The sequence below is a fragment of the Miscanthus floridulus genome, chromosome 14, assembly GCF_019320115.1.
Source record: "Miscanthus floridulus cultivar M001 chromosome 14, ASM1932011v1, whole genome shotgun sequence".
Classification (NCBI taxonomy): domain Eukaryota; kingdom Viridiplantae; phylum Streptophyta; class Magnoliopsida; order Poales; family Poaceae; genus Miscanthus; species Miscanthus floridulus.
This window is the reverse complement of record NC_089593.1, coordinates 36,218,840-36,235,561: the sequence shown is the minus strand read 5'-3', so window position 1 is coordinate 36,235,561 and position 16,722 is coordinate 36,218,840.

The window sequence follows — 16,722 nt, the reverse complement described above, 5'->3', positions numbered from 1 at the left end:
CAAAGGATGCTGGCACCGTCCCCCCTCACGTCCGAGTTCATGGGAGTAGTAGGCTTCGTTCCTACCATTCCTCATAAACTTTTGAATGATGATGGCGAGGGCGATGGTTCAAGCATCGGTGATGTGGCACCCCGCCACTATCCGTCCCGAGAGTGCGCTATGGCGGATGCTCCGTGACAACCGCCGATGGTTGCAGAGTCTGTGCAGACTCACACCCCTCCGGACCCGCATGCAGGAGCCCTCGCATCTATGCAAGCACACGCTGAGGAATTACTACAATGACAGCAAAATTAGCCGCCGTCTGCATTGGCGCCGTCGGTACAGCATGTTGTGCCCCACGCGCCTGGCCTGGCAGGTGGCGCCCGGGGTCGCGCTTGTCAGGTTCAGCACGACATCGTGAGCGAAGGGAACGATGTCCCATAATTCAGCAATGCTTCTCCGCGGTGCTCCTGAGCCCATCGACCCTCAGGAGTGGGTAGTCTACCAGAACCTCCGGGTTCTAGTAGAGGCCGCCGCCGTCTAACAGGCGGAAAGCTCCGCATCGCGACTCCAACCCTCACCCTCTCTGCCCACCTAGGGGACGGGGACGCACCAACCGGATCAATCCGTTCGCTCACCGCCATAGCCGGCAGGCTTGGCTTGGGGAGTGGCAGCCGCGCCATGGTCCGACCAGGTGCCTGCTCCACACCGACCGCACCGGGATGCTTGTAGCGTCGATAGCAACCGTCGTCGAGCCCGACACGGTAACGACGTCCGCCATACGGCAATAGGCGACATGGACCCTGGTCGAATCATCGAGGGAAGCAGAGAAACGTGCCCAGGTGTGATCGCCGGCCAGATGACCGGAGCCCCAGCCCTGAGGGTCTGGGGCCACGGGCCTTCAGCTGGCACATTCGGAGAGCGTAGTTTCCGTAGCGTTTTTGGCCTCCCACCAACATCACCAAATACACCAGGGAGACAAACCCAGGCATTTGGCTCGAAGACTTTCGGCTCGCCTGTCGAGCCAGAGGAGCGGATGATGACTTTTTCATCATCCAATATCTTCCCATTTGCGTAGGGGAGCATGTTCGGGCATGGCTCGAATTCCTTCCACACGACAGTATCTGCGACTGGACAGACCTCAAGAGGGTCTTCGTCGGGAATTTCCAGGGGACGTACGTCCGCCTAGGAAACTCCTGGGACCTCAAGAGCTGCCAGCAAGAGCCCAGTGAATCCCTACGAGATTACATCCGCAGGTTTTCCCAACGTTGTAACTCCCTCCCTGATGTCATCGACGCAGATGTCATCAGCGCTTTCCTCTCCAGGACAAATTACGAGTCCCTGATCCACAAGCTTGGCTTCCTAAAACCCCACACCACCCGCGATCTACTCGACGTCGCCACCAACCATGCCTCTGGCGAGGAGGCAGCCGGAGCAGTCTTCAGCGGAGGTTGGGACAAAGGCAAGCCCAAGCTGCGGATCCAGACGAAGGCCCCTCCACTCAGAGGGGCAAAAAGAACAGGAAGGATCGGCGCCGGACGGAGGACACCACGTTGATCGCCGTAGCTGATCGCGCACCCAGACAGCCCCAACAGGGACTGCCTAACCACTTCAACAAACTCATGGATGGTCCATGCCCGAACCACAACTATCCCATCAACCATCTCTATAAGGATTGCTAGCTCCTTAGGCGCCTGCTGAGGTAGGCCGGCAGGCCAAGGGAAGAAAAAGGCGAGGAGGCAGCGACCGAAGAAGGGGGTGCAGCGGACAAGGATCTAGACGACTGGAGCATGAAGGGGTCCGACCAGAAGCCTACCAACTGAAGGACAACGACGACGATGCTCTCTCCGACGACCTTGGAATGGCTATGTCTTTTCTTATTTTCCTAAGTTTTAGTCTTACCTTACTTAGCGAACGCTCCCGTAAGAGCACCCAACCCGAACACTTTTCGGCTCGGGGTGCTCAGGGGGCTCCACTAGGGGCTCTACTACCCCTTTGTTTTTGTTTTTACCTTAAGAACTTTTTTGCTTTTGTATGAAGAAACTCCCTCCTACCTGAATAAAAGGGTAGTTTGTTCCTTTGTTTTACCTTACGTAACTTTGCTTTAGAATATTCTGACTGATCGCACCCTGCCTTTTCCTACGGTTACGACCGGCTGAGCCTCGTGGGCCACGCCTCGGGCTCACAAAGTTGTGACCTACGGAACAAATGAGAAGGTACGAGATAGAAAGAAATTGTAAACAAAATTATGCTAAGGGAAAGCTAAGGAACGAAAGGGAACAAGCTTCCCCGAACGGAGCGACTCCATCACAAGAACAAAAACCAATTATAGTCATTAAAACACACCACAAAACATCTTACACGGGGGCTTCCCCATGAACTTAAAACTTCCTACATTTGCTAACTACTATTATATTTTTACATGCTATTGGGCCGACCCGGCGACATCCGACGACGGTGCAACCGATGAAGGCTCGAGCTGCTCACTTCCCGATGACGCGGCATCCGGCTCGGCCAAGACCAGGGCGACATTCACCTCCAATCCGACATCACGCTCTAGGTTTGCAAAAGGATCCATAAGTCCTCCCCCTCGCTCACTCTTCCTCTCACTAAGGAACCGCCATAGCGTACAGGCACTCTCGGTGAGAAAGAAGAAGGAAGGAAGAGCAAGGAATCTCTGCTAGAAGAGACCACCAGACCTCCCTGAGTCGATCGAGTCACCCAGGAGAGATCAACCGGCCTCCTGAGTCGATCGATTCACTGAGGATAAGGACCTGAGATACAGGTAGGAAGTGAAGGGGCGCCCCATGTAGGCCATGCCGACTCCGTCTCGAATGATGAGCATGGGTCCTGGTCGGACATTTCCTACTGAAGCTCTCCGAACCTCATCTCACAGGTCATCGAGGTAAGCATGTGTTCATTAAATACAAAACTATTCACACAAGAACTAACCCACGATTGACAAGCGTAGGTCTCGGATGGGTGCTTCCGACTGGAGCTCTTCGAACCTCGTCGCTCCAGTCTTGAAGGTAAAACACCATCAAAGCCCCTCTATTTCATTACAAATCATTCATACATCCATACATGCATTCATCTCATATGCCTGAACCCCCCGGACGGTTAGGGCATGAACCGCCCGGGGGCTCGGGAACTAAGCATCGCACATGCAGCGAAATGCACCAAAACGCTCCATGTTGTGCCATGAAGCAGTGGCTTGCCTCATTCGACATGAGCAACCAAACAGAGCCAGGGGAGAAAACCGTTGATGAGCACCGAGCGGCCTTTGCCCGGTCTGGCAAACTGGGTCATCTCAACCTTCTTGTTCGATCCTGAACCTCTCACCGAGCCCACAGAATCTCCATCGAAGGGGAGGCCATCTGGCCACCCGGGTTGGTCTATGGAACGACCTAGGCATCTACCGGGCTGCAGGTAAAGGAGTAGTGGAATGTCACAAGAGGGCTATGCCGACCCCGTCACGAACGACGGACCCGGATTCCACTCGATCACACCCGTTAGTGAGCTCACCGAGCTAGTCTTTGAGCCCGAGCAATCGGGACAGGCGACGAAACTCAGCCCCTCCAGTTGTGAGGAACCAAATGGGGTAGCGCAAAAACGACTCACAGCCCCCACGAAGGCCCAACAAGTCTTGGGGGTTTAAACACCATGGGACCACGACTCTGAATTCGCGTCGACGGGATAGGCGACATCCAGCTACGGCTTGGGACCGTGACTCCTTAACTCACATCGACGGGATAGGCGACATCCGGCTACGGCTTGGGTCTGTGGATCCTTAATTCACATCGATGGGATAGGCGACATCCGGCTACGGCTTGGGTCCGAGATTCCTTAATTCACGTCGACGGGATAGGTGACATCCGGCTACGGCTTGGGACTGTGACTCCTTAACTCGTGTAATGGCTTTAGACGGCTTCACTAACTAAAACTAACTCTTTCGATCCACAGCAAGCACCGACGCTTGGGTCTACTCACGACTCCACCTTACCCAATCCCACGGCGCGCACCGACGCCAAAGATCGAACTCTATTGCATCCGAAACTAAGTTATTTCCATTCATGGTGCGCACCGACGCCAGGGCTTGTTTCAAAAACTAAAAACTTCCTCGTCTGATCCTCGGCGCGCACCGACGCCGGGATCATTAAGTTCTGTCTCAATCCAATCCCCGCGCTTAAAACACCTCGGCTGTGCAACGACGCCATGGTTAAACAAAATTCTGTCTCAAACTAAAAAACATGCATACACGCCTGCTGAGACAACACCCCAATTGGTTCGGCCTGAACCGCCTGGGGCTCGGTGGCTACACCCGCAGGTGTGCTTACACGCACCCGCTGGTAAGACAAAAATCCCCCAGACGATTCTGTCCGAATCGCCCGAGGGCTCGAGGGCTCCTGTCGGGTTCATAATCCCGAGGTCCCTCGGGGACCGGCTTCCACGCCAGGGCTCAGCCTAGGAAAATAGCATTTCTTTCTTCTGAACCGGCATGAAAGTCTAAAACCAATAGACCGGAGCACTCGCTTCAGGCCTAGGCCGCCTTTGGCTCATCTCTCCGACCGGAGCACTAGCTCAGCCATAGGCTAGCTCCAAACGACCTCTCCGGTCAGAGCGCTAGCGTCAGGCCCCGACTGCCTCTGCATGGCCTCCACTCGGAAAGCCTGACCCGAGGACCGCCTCCGACTCTGACCCCGTGTCTCCGACCGGGATTCATAGAAAAACACCACCATCACTATTCTTCAACTGGCGCGCTAGAACCGACTAGGGACCATCCGACCGGGGACGCCCGCTCAGAAAGAACCAGAAGGCGTGCGGAGAAAGGCAAGGCATGGCTCACAAGTCAACACCACTATACCAGAGACCATACCCTACACGAAGTAGTGCTCTATAGCTAGCCTAACACAAAGTATTATAGGGGCACTAGAAACTCCCATATGGTAAGCCCTCCGCGTGTCTCTGGACATCGATCGCGGTATGGGCTCCAGGATTTGCCATACCGGGTGAACATAGCATAGCTCCTCACATGCCACTAGGCATCAAGAAGTATCTTGCACGTACCGGCGTCATCCTTCCTGAAGAAGATAGCTCAACCTCCCGTGCACATCTGACATCCTACAGCGTCATCGACAGTATTGGGGGGCTTCAACCATTATCCAGTTTTCATCACCGTAGGCAGCAAGACTTAGAAATATCTATACTCTCTCCCTCTCACCTGTAAAGAGCCATCCCCTTCATCTATAAAAGGGGATGCGCTCCCTCCCCCAAAGGAGAGATCGACTTCTTCAAGCTCAAACTCACTAGAACGACATCAACCCCTTACAACTGCAGGGCCACCAAGTTCTAACCGCAACCCTTCCGGTCGAAGCCATCCAAACTTCTTGTACACTGCCAAGTTCCGACCATGACCCTTCATGGTCAGAGCCGACTGAACCTCTTGTACACCCCCTTCTTCCTCCTTCTGTTTGTACCCCCACTACAGACTTTGAGCACCTAGGGCTCAGGAATAAAGTCGCCTGACCGACCCCGACTGAACGTAGGGTACTGTTACCTGAACCAGTATAAATCCTTGTGTCATTGAGTGCTAGGCCACCTTCGATCACAATGTACAGCAAAACTACAAATATTTACTAGTTGGTCACTTTCTGCACCGACAGCGTCCATCATCTGTCTTCTCTGGATGCAGGTTGTCTCGTTCTTTCAAACACCGCAGGTCCTGTCATGCTTCAAGTGTGTCCTTAGGCTTCCCATACACACCCATGAAGCCTAGAAGGTTCACACAAAGATTCTTCGTCAGGTGCATCATGTCGATCGCGCTACGGACCTCTAGGACTTGCCAATAGGGTAGCTCCCAAAATATGGACTTCTTCTTCCACATGGGTGCATGACCGTCGGCATCGTTGGAACAGGTTCGCTGCCATGTGCCTTTCCAAATACTACTTTCACATCCTTGACCATATTGAGTACATCCTCACCAGTTCGGTTGTCCTGGCTTGGTCTGGTGGTCTGCCTTACCTTTAAAATGCTTGCCTTTCTTTCTTAGGGGGTGATTCACTAGGAAGAAATCGACGATGGCCAAGGTACATGACCTTTCAACATTTTTTCAAGAATATACCTTTAATGTCATCGAAATAGTGTGTGCACGCATTATATCCCTTGTTTGATTGTCCTGAAAGATTACTTAGAGCAGGGCCAATCATGGATTATTACAAACAACAATGCTCGCAGGTCAAAGTGCTCATGTTTGTGCTCATCCCACACACTGTACACCTAGTCTGTTCCACAAAAGTAGAAGTTCTTCAACTAGTGGCCTCAGGTACACATCGATGTCGTTGCCAGGTTGCCTTGGGCCTTGGATGAGCACTGGCATCATAATAAACTTATGCTTCATGCATAACCAGGGAGGAAGGTTGTAGATACATAGAGTAACAGGCCAAGTGCTATGACTTCTGCTCTGCTCCCCGAAAGGATTCATACCATCCATACTTAAAGCAAACCTTAAGTTTCTTGTGTCATTTGCAAACTCTGAGAATTCTCTATCAATTACTCTCCACTGGGACCCATCAGCAGGGTGTCTCAACATATTGTCTACCTTACGGTTTTCTTTGTGCCATCGCAACAACTTTGCATGGTCTTTGTTTCAGAACAGAGGTTTCAAGTGTGGTATTATAGGAGCATACCACATAATCTTGGCAGGGATTTTCTTCGTGGGATGTTCGCCCTCAACATCACCAGGGTCATCTTGCCTAATCTTATACCGCGATGCATGACATACCGGGCATGCATCTAACTTCTCAGTACTCCTCGCCACGATAGAGGATGCAGACATTAGGACATGCATGTATCTTCTAGATTTCTAATCCCAAAGGGCAGACTACCTGTTTTGCTTCGTATGTAGTGGCGGGCAATTCATTATCCTTTCGGAAGCATCTTCTTTTGGATTTTTAGTAACTCCCCAAATCCCTTGTCAGATACACCATTCTTTGCCTTCCATTGCAGCAATTCCAGTGTGGTACCCAACTTTTTCTGCCCCGCATCACAAGTTGGGTATAACAATTTCTTGTGATCCTCTAGCATGCTGCTCGAACTTGATCTTCTCCTTTTCACTTTCGCATTCTCTTTGTGCAGTCACTGAATGGCCTGACCAAGATCATCAGCGGGCTCATCTTCTGCCCCTACCTCTTCTTTAGCATCTCTCATTGCTAGTATCATTGAAGGCCCCATATTCAGCAATAATGTCATCATCGTCCCATTGTTCTTCTTCACCTTCTTCCATTACAACCCCGGTTTCTCCGTGCTTCATCCAACAAATATAGTTTGGCATGAAACCCGACTTCAATAAGTGTGAATGAAGACTCCTTGAGCTAGCATATTCCTTCAAATTCTTACATATGGCACATGGGCAGCACATGAAACCATCACGTTTGTTTGCCTCGGCCACACGTAAGAAAGAATGCACAACCTCAATGAACTCTTGGGAGCGGCGATCAGCATTGTACATCCAATGCCTGGCTCATCTGCATTACATGACATACATATCATATTAAAACCTAGAACATAATTAGTTAATTATATGACATGCATGCCACCACATAAGGTATTAATTTATGAAAGTCTCGCTACAATGTAGACAATCCCAACTACCACTAAAAAAACTAAAGCTAAAATGCACTTCAGCAGCATAAGGATTTCGCGACCAATCCCAACTAAAACAGACAGATCATGCGTTTGTTCAACATCTATGGGCTTCTTCCGCATGATCACTGCCTCATCAACCGCCGTAGCTGCCTGTGCAAGAGAGTTTTGCATGTGTTCAACATACTCTTCCTCCTAGTACTAGCCTGAACATCCAGTGCCTATCCCACTGAAATTAAAATAAAAAATTAGAACTTTAATCACAATCATCATGAAAATAAGTATAAATTAACCATAATCATCAAATGCGACAAAATAACTCACATTGTGATCCGGACACTTGTAGAAGATACGGCCCTTGTTGGGACACTCCTTCCTCACCCTGGTACTCCATCACAATCTTCTCCTCATACTTGCCGCATGCAATGAGGGAGGTCCGGCCTCAGTCGCTTTGTAACCCGATGAGAGGCCGAGGACCCGGAAGCAGTTGACATCTACTCTCTATACTCATTTTTAATATAATACAAATTTCTCATTTTATAAACAAATAAAAAAACTCTAAAATTCTCTATATCTCTAAAGCATGAAGTGGGCTATGCATGCTAGAAATGAAAGCTCAATACTAGTTTTGAATAACTACTTTAACCTTCCTTCATCCAAATATGCAAACTTTAAAATGATTTTGAGCTTAAATGGCTTACAAATAAAAAAATCTACCATAAAAAACCACATATATCTAGTCCATAAAATGAAATAAGCTACTGATGAAACATGAGAGTATAAAGTTGGCAACCTTTAGAACCGAAGAATCGATGGAGGAATCGGTTTGGATCGACCTCTTACGAGCTCTAGTATGAGTTAGTTATCGATCCTTATCTAGTTCAAGTATGGCTACATCAGTTAAGTTCGACCTCCACTGCTCGAATTAGATCAAGGTCAAGTTATCAGCTCTATCTAAGGGTGGCATCCTTCGGGTAGATTCATTAAGTTACTGATCTCGCTGAATGTTCTCGTTAGTCATTAGTTTCAGCAATAGTCAACCTGCCCGATCGAGATCGATCTAGATCGACCTCAAATCCTTTTAGTCCATTGTTTGTTTTTGTCACATTATTATGGTTTCGTACTTTAAATGATGGATTATGTTTTATCGGCTGTTCTACTTCGATCTTGATCAGTGCAGTAGTATGTGGTCAAGGAATGTCTAATCTTGAGAAGGTTTACTAGCTAGTTGAATCTAGGTCTATAGCTCGCTATTATGGCTGTAACTGATTCAGTCGATCCCCACTATTAGTACTTTAGATTAGAGTATGCTAGCTTGTAGATTTTCTTCCGACTAGGCACGACCTTGGCTGCTTGCTATGCCTACAACGGCTAAATAGCCGATCGCCCGTACTTTAACGCTTATAGTGTGTCTTCGTAATTATGTTTAATGTGAATATATATGTTTACTCTAAAGGTTTGATTTGTTGTCTTTATCATGGCTGTCCATCGATCCGGATCGAATCCCCACTATTAAGGATAACAGGTTAGGTCTGATGAGTTTATAGATCTGTCCATATTAAATAGTCAATTGTTCGCATGCTGTAATCCCTTTTCTACCTAAATCGGCTTGTTTTAACCGATTCGCCTGTGCCTTCACAGATATGGCACGGTTTCATGAGTCTATTGAAGTATGGTCAGTTCTATGGATTTTCTAGTTCTAGACTATCATCATCATCATAGCTACATTGATCCGGTCGAACCTCACTATTGGCTATAATAGATTAGATCTAGACGGTTCGTAGATCTATCTATACCAAACAGTCGATTGTTTGCGTGGCATATCCCTTTTTCACTAGATTTATTGGCTCTACACCATGTGTCGATCAAAATCTAATTTAGCCAGTGATGTATATTTGATGCATACAGGCTAATAGCTCAAGGGAAAGGATAATTGAAACTAGGTGCATTGTATTCGTTACTATAAAATCAATCATGACCCGTGAGCTTTACAGTCCCTAATAGCCTGATTTCTTCTCGTATCGGCTGTTTTAGTCGATTTTCCCATCTGGCTACTCCCGAAGCGGCACACATGGAACTATCTAGGCAAAACCAGCATGCTCCACCCTAAATTACTGATAAACTTTCTCTCCTTGTTAATTGCAAGTCAAATTGATTGGCACGCCCTTAGGGAATTCGTAGGATCGACTGGTCCTGCGTTGAAGCCAGGCAGATCTCTAGATCGTTCTGACTTGCTGCATGTCCACCTAGTGCGGCTACCACATTTTTGCGCCGACACGCATTCTGGCACACCTAGTGGGACCCCACAGTCGTCATGGCAACTCACAACAATAGGGACATCCTTATGGTGCCTTATGAAGACCTACCTAATGAGGATAAAGATGTCATCAGCAAAGCTATAGAAGAATTCTAGAGCAAGTGTTTGTTGTCCTACACCAAGACACGTGATAATAAAGTTGTTCAGAAATATCCATTACCAAGAGTTTTGATGCATGGGCAATCAGATACAGACGAGGCTGATGATAGGTGTTTCTTTGTAGATGTTGTAAACAAATCTATTCATGATGCCATGTTGTGCCATAATATAGCTTTCTTGAACACATTCCACAATACCATGAAAGTGGTGTTTCATGGATGTCTAATTGATCAGGTTGGACCAGCTTATTACAACATTCCACATCCGTCGACTTAGGGGACTAATCAAGCCTGGTACTAGCCATCAAGAAGCAGCACTAACTGGTAATGATGATGTTTAGGCAGTTCGGAGCTCATCTGAGCAAGTTTAAGGCACCACTACTAATCAAATACAAAATAATCCTAGATCAATAGTGCAGTATGTGCAATAGCTGACAGGGCAAGTTCAAAATCAAACGGTTGGTTTTAGCATGTTAGGCCAAATACCATCGTCAGCTCAAAAATAGCGCCATCAGTTTAAAGGATTCGTAGAGAAATAGATCCCATCATTTACAACCAGAGACTTCAAGCAGCAAACCAGCAAAGGACCCAACAGATAGAGATTCCAAAAGGATATCATTATGGCACAGATTATAATACCCTTCATATGATTATAAATCTAAGGTATCAAGGTACCCAAAATTTTAATCCATAGATGGGTCAACAATTGTATAGAAATCTAGATTCAAACGCTGATGAGTTGTTGCTCAGAGTGACCAAGATGATGAAGATTTAGTTCAGTTTGAAACCAAAAGGGCAGACCTTTTCGTACAAACATCCATATCCAGAGTGGTATGATTTGGTCACTCTTCCTACAAATTACAGGCTCCCAGAATTTGCTAAGTTCACTGGTCAAGATAGCACAAGTACAATAGAACACATCAGTCAGTATCTTACACTATTGGGCGAAGCATCCATTGAAGAGGCTCACCGAGTTTGTTTCTTCTCCTTGTCCCTCTCAGGACCAGCCTTCACTTGGTTTTCATCATTGCTAGTTAATTCCATTGCCAATTGGGATGACCTAGAGAAGAAGTTTCATACATATTTTTATACTGGGACAGGAGAAAAGAAAATCACAGATTTGATGACCATAAGGCAGAAAACTAATGAATCGAGTGCTGAGTTTCTTTAGAGGTTCTGAGAGACTAGAAATTTGTGCTCCTCGTTCAATCAAACTGATGATCAGCTAGCTACTTTAGCTGTTCAAGCAATGTTGCCAACATGGAGGGAGAAGTTGCTTGGGCAAGAGTTTGACAACTTAGGTCAGTTGGCTCAATGAGTGGTAGCACTCAATAGCCAATTCCAGAATATGCGCAGAGATACCCAATTTCAGAAGAGTGCCACAATTGTCGAAGCCTATAATCCATATTCAGTTGATGACAGCGATGAGGACGATGAAGAAGAAGAGGTTGCTATGGCCAAATGGAATTGAAGGTAAGAAGATAGTGACGGTGCCAAATCCTTGGGGAAAAGGAGTTGAGTAGAGCTATAATTTCATTGTCACAGAATTAGGCAAGCTCTTTGATTTCTTGCTTGAGATAGGATAGATCAAGTTGCCCGCCAATCATGTTATGTTGCCTCATGATCAGTTGAAGAATAAGAAGTTCTGCAAATTTCATAATGCTACTTCTCATTCTACTAACAAGTGCAGAATTTTCCAGGCAACATATACAGAGGGCTATTCAACAAGGGAAGCTTAAATTTGATACTCCTCGAAAGATGAAAGTTGATGATAATCCTTTCCCAAGAGATCAGAACATGGTCGATGTGAAGTTGCTCAAAGGAGATACTAAAGTCCTAACATCAACCAGAGCAAAAAGAAACCAGAACCGTCGACCCGAAGATACAAATATCGGCTGATGAATATAGAGAGAGTAGAAAGCGTTGTGATTGATAGAAGAGCCGATATGAGCAGGGAGAGACATCAAGGGACGGGGCGATAAGGCCACGTGTCACATCTCGAATTTTGTTGAATAAATGACAATGGTAGAAGGAAAAGGATTATCAGCGTTGGTTAGAAGAGGGAATACTAGCGCCAATAGGAGAAAGAGAGGTATGAAAGAAAGCAAGTTGAATCACATTGGAATTATCCTTTCTTTAGACATTGTTAGAATGAAGGTTTGAAATTGCCTACTAGAAATAATTGCCCAGAGTGTAGTGAGGAATATTAGGAGTTTAGGAAATCATAAGCCAACCACCGGTCTATCCATGCTCGAGATGAGTATCATCATAATAATATGGATAGGAGCTTAAAGAATAGAAGCGTTCATGATCGGCTTGGGAAGCGAGTTGTTGATCAGAACTAGGCTGATTATGAAGAAGAAGGTAATGAGGAAGAGTATGTTTGGCAAGAAGGGCAATGGTGTCTTGGAGGTTTGACAAGAAGCAAGAAAAGAAGGTTACAACACCTAAGGAATAGAGAGCTAGAATAGGCTCAGGCATCAGGTAGACCTCAAGTGTGGCATGCTAAACAAACAGTCGATAGGGGTCAACCATTGGCTAATATTCAAATGACTTTTTGTTGCCGTCAGAATTTAGAGCTCCAGCAGACCAAGAAGTCTATTTAGATTTTGATGAATCAGAGTATGAGGAGATAGTTGCCAAGTTGACAGTTATACAACAAGCTATATTCGATAAGCCAGTCAAGCATCGACACTTAAAAGCTTTATATGTAAAAGGTTTCGTTGATGGGAAGCCGGTGAGCAAAATATTGGGGATGCAGGTGCTTCTATTAATCTTATGCCTTATACTACTTTTCGCAAGCTTGGCAAGGGACCAGGAGATTTGATTGAGACTGACATGATGCTTAAGGATTTTGGGGGTAATACATCCAAGACCAAGGGGGCAATGAACATCGAATTGACAATTAGAAGTAAGACTTTGCTCACCACATTCTTTGTCATTAACAAAAAAGGTTCATACAGTTTACTCCTTGGTCATGATTGGATTCATGCAAATTGTTGTGTACCATCGACTATGCATCATTGCTTGATTCAGTGGCATGGAGATGATGTTGAGCTGGTTCATGCTGATGATTCTATGAGTATAGCAACAACTGATCCAATGTATTGGGAACTGGAAGACTTTGAATGTTTTTCTGGCAAGCTATGGGAAGGTGGCTTCATTAAAATCAATGATGAAAGCCAACAGCTAATCTAAGCAGTTGGCTCTAAGAGTTTGTTTTAATGGATAATCCAATAGATGGTACAGATGGTAAACTAGGACATGGCTTTATGTCGGCCGATGAATTAGAAGAGATAGATATTCGTTCTGGAGATAGGCCTAGGCCTAAGTATGTAAGTGCTAAGTTGGATCCTAAGTATAAGAAAGAGTTGATAGATTTATTAAAGGAATTTAAGGATTATTTTGCTTGGGAATATTATGAGATGCCTGGTCTGGATCGATCAATTGTTGAGCATTGGTTTCCAATCAAACCTGGATATTGGCTGTTTAAACAAGCTCCAAGAAGATTTAACCCAAAAGTTCTTGATGACATCAAAAAGGAGACTGAAAGGTTACTAGAAGTGAAATTTATTCGACCAGTGCCGATATGTAGAGTGGATATCGAATGTTGTTCCTATGTATAAGAAAAATGGCAAGCTAAGGGGTTGCATCGATTTTAGAGATCTGAACAAGGCTACACCCATGGATGGTTATCCGATGCCAATAGCTGATATGTTGGTAGATGCATCAGCCGGGCACAAGGTTATTAGTTTTATGGACGGCAATGCAGGATATAATCAAATTTTTATAGCTAAGGAAGACATAGCAAAAATAGCTTTTAGGTGCCCCAGGCGCAATCGGTTTATTTGAATGGGTTGTGATGACCTTTGGTTTTAAGAATGCTGGTGCAACTTATCAGAGGGTGATGAATTATATTTTTCATAAGTTGATCGGCAGGATTGTTGAAATCTACATTGATGATGTGATGGTAAAATCTAAAGGGTACAAGGAACATCTAGTTGATTTGCAGGAGACTTTGGAGTGCACAAGAAAACATGGTTTAAAGATGAATCCCAATAAGTGTGCCTTTGGAGTATCAGCTAGATAATTTTTAGGTTTTATGGTCCACGAGAGAGGAATCAAAATTGGTCAAAAAAGTATGAAAGCAATTGACGAGGCAGTGCCCCCGACTACTAAAACAGAGTTACAATCTTTGCTTGGTAAGATTAATTTTATCAGGAGGTTTGTTTCAAATTTGTCAGAAAAGGTTCTACCGTTTTCTCCCTTGTTGAAGTTGAAAAATGATCAAGAATTTAAATGGGGTGATGTGCAACAAAAGGCATTTGAGGATATAAAAGAATATATGAAATGTCCACCCCTGCTGGTCCCTCCTCAGCAAGGTAAGCCTTTTAAGTTGTATGTGTCGGCCAATGACCAAACGATTGGATCAGCCTTAATGCAAGAGTTTGAAGGAAAAGAATGAGTTGTTTTCTATCTAAGCAGAAGGCTTTTGGATCCAGAAACAAGATATTCTCCTATTGAAAAGTTGTGCTTGTGCTTATATTTCTCTTGCACTAAGTTGCGACATTACTTGTTATCGACAGAGTGTACAGTTGTTTCCAAGGCTGATGTGATCAAGCACATGCTATCAATGCCGATATTAAATGGGAGAATAGGGCAAGTAGATTCTTACATTGTCAGAATTTGACTTGAAGTACGAATCAGGCTAAAGCAGTCAAAGGGCAAGTAACGGCCAATTTTGTCACTCAGCATCATAAACCGAGTATTGGCTATGTAGAGCTGATACCTTGGACACTATTCTTTGATGGATCATCGTGTAAGCAAGGTGGTGGCATTGGTATTGTTATTGTTTCACCTCAGGGGGCAAGTTTTGAGTTTGCTTTTCCAACTAAACCAATGACTACCAACAATCAAGCAGAATATGAAGCTATTCTTAAGGGACTTCAACTTCTTTAGAAAGTAAAGGCCGAGTCAATTGAAGTATTTGGAGATTCATAGTTAATTATTAATCAGTTGATCCGCCTATATGAATGTAATGATGATATTTTGAGGGGGTACTATGATGAATACCAGAGGTTACTCAAGGAGTTACCTCATATTTCTCTTCAGCATATTCCGATAGCACAGAATCAAGAGGCTAATCAGTTAGCTCAAAGTGTGTCAGGTTATAGAGTGTTTCAAGAGATCTTAAGTAGTGAAACCGTGACTAATGATTGGAGAGTGGAAATAGCCGATTACCTTAAGAATCCACCACAGAAGGTTACCTAGGAAGCTAAGGTATAAATCAGCTAAGTATGTTTTGCTAGATGATCAGCTGTAATACAAGACAATCGATGGGGTGTTGCTTAAATGCTTAAATCAAGAAGAAGCTAAAGTGTTGATGGGTGAAGTACATGAAGGGATATGTGGAGCTCACCAATCAGCTTATAAGATGAAATGGATTATTCATAGGACTGGATATTCCTGGCCAACAATACTAGAAGATTGTTTTGAATATTATAAGGGATGTAAGGATTGTCAACGTTTTGGTAATATTCAGAAATCACCCTATGAATCCAATAATCAAACCATGGCCATTTCAAGGTTGGGGAATTGATTTAATTGGCCAGAGTTTTCCACCTTCAAGTAAAGGACATAAGTTTATATTGGTAGCAATGGATTACTTCACTAAGTGGGTTGAGGCAATTCCTTTGAAGACAGGTAACCTCAAAAAACATGGTTGATTTTATCAAGGAGCATATTGTGTATCATTTTGGGATTCCTCAAACCATCACTACTAATCAGGAGACAATGTTCATATTAGAAGAGTTCAGACATTTTGTTGCCAGTATGGGAATTAAGTTATTAAATTCTTCTCCTTACTATGCTCAGGCTAATGGCCAGGTAGAGGCGTCCAATCAAATTATGATTAAGCTAATCAAGAAAAAGATCGAAGAACAGCCAAGGAAGTGGTATTCAACGCTTAATGAGGCATTATGGGCATATAGGATGGCCTGTCATGGATCGATTAAAGCATCACCTTATGAACTTGTGTATGGTCATAACGTAGTCCTTCCTTTGGAGATTCAAACTGGATCGAGGCGTGTCCCATTATAAAATGATTTGTCAGCCGAAGTTTACAACAATCTTATGATGGATGACTTAGAAGACTTAAGTTGCCATCGGCTGCGTGCTCTTGAAAATATCAAAGCCAATAAGCCAAAGATTGTGAAGTATTACAATAACAAGGTTAAGAGCAAACAATTTTCTGAAGGAGACTTGGTCTGGAAGGTGAAATTATCGATCGGGTCAAGAGATAGCAAGTTCAGGCAAGTGGTCGCCTAACTAGAAAGGACCTTATCTGATTAAACATTGTGTGCCTAGCAATGCTTATATTTTGGAAATCACTAGGAGGAGAAGAGGAGTCCAACCGAGCAATCAATGGAAAGTATCTGAAGAAATATTATCCTAGTATTTGGATTAATACTTGATAGCCTATTTGTTCAGTCATTGGCTCTAATAGCCGGTACCAGAAGGGTATCGCCTCTATTTCAAAAATAGACCCGAAGGGGTAAAAGCCGATACTGAAATGTATCGCCTATAGAGCAAAAACAAACACAAGAGACAATCATGATGTATACAAAAAATGTTGTAGGAAGTTCACTAAGACACTGATCATAGAAAAATAGGGATTTCATTCATTGA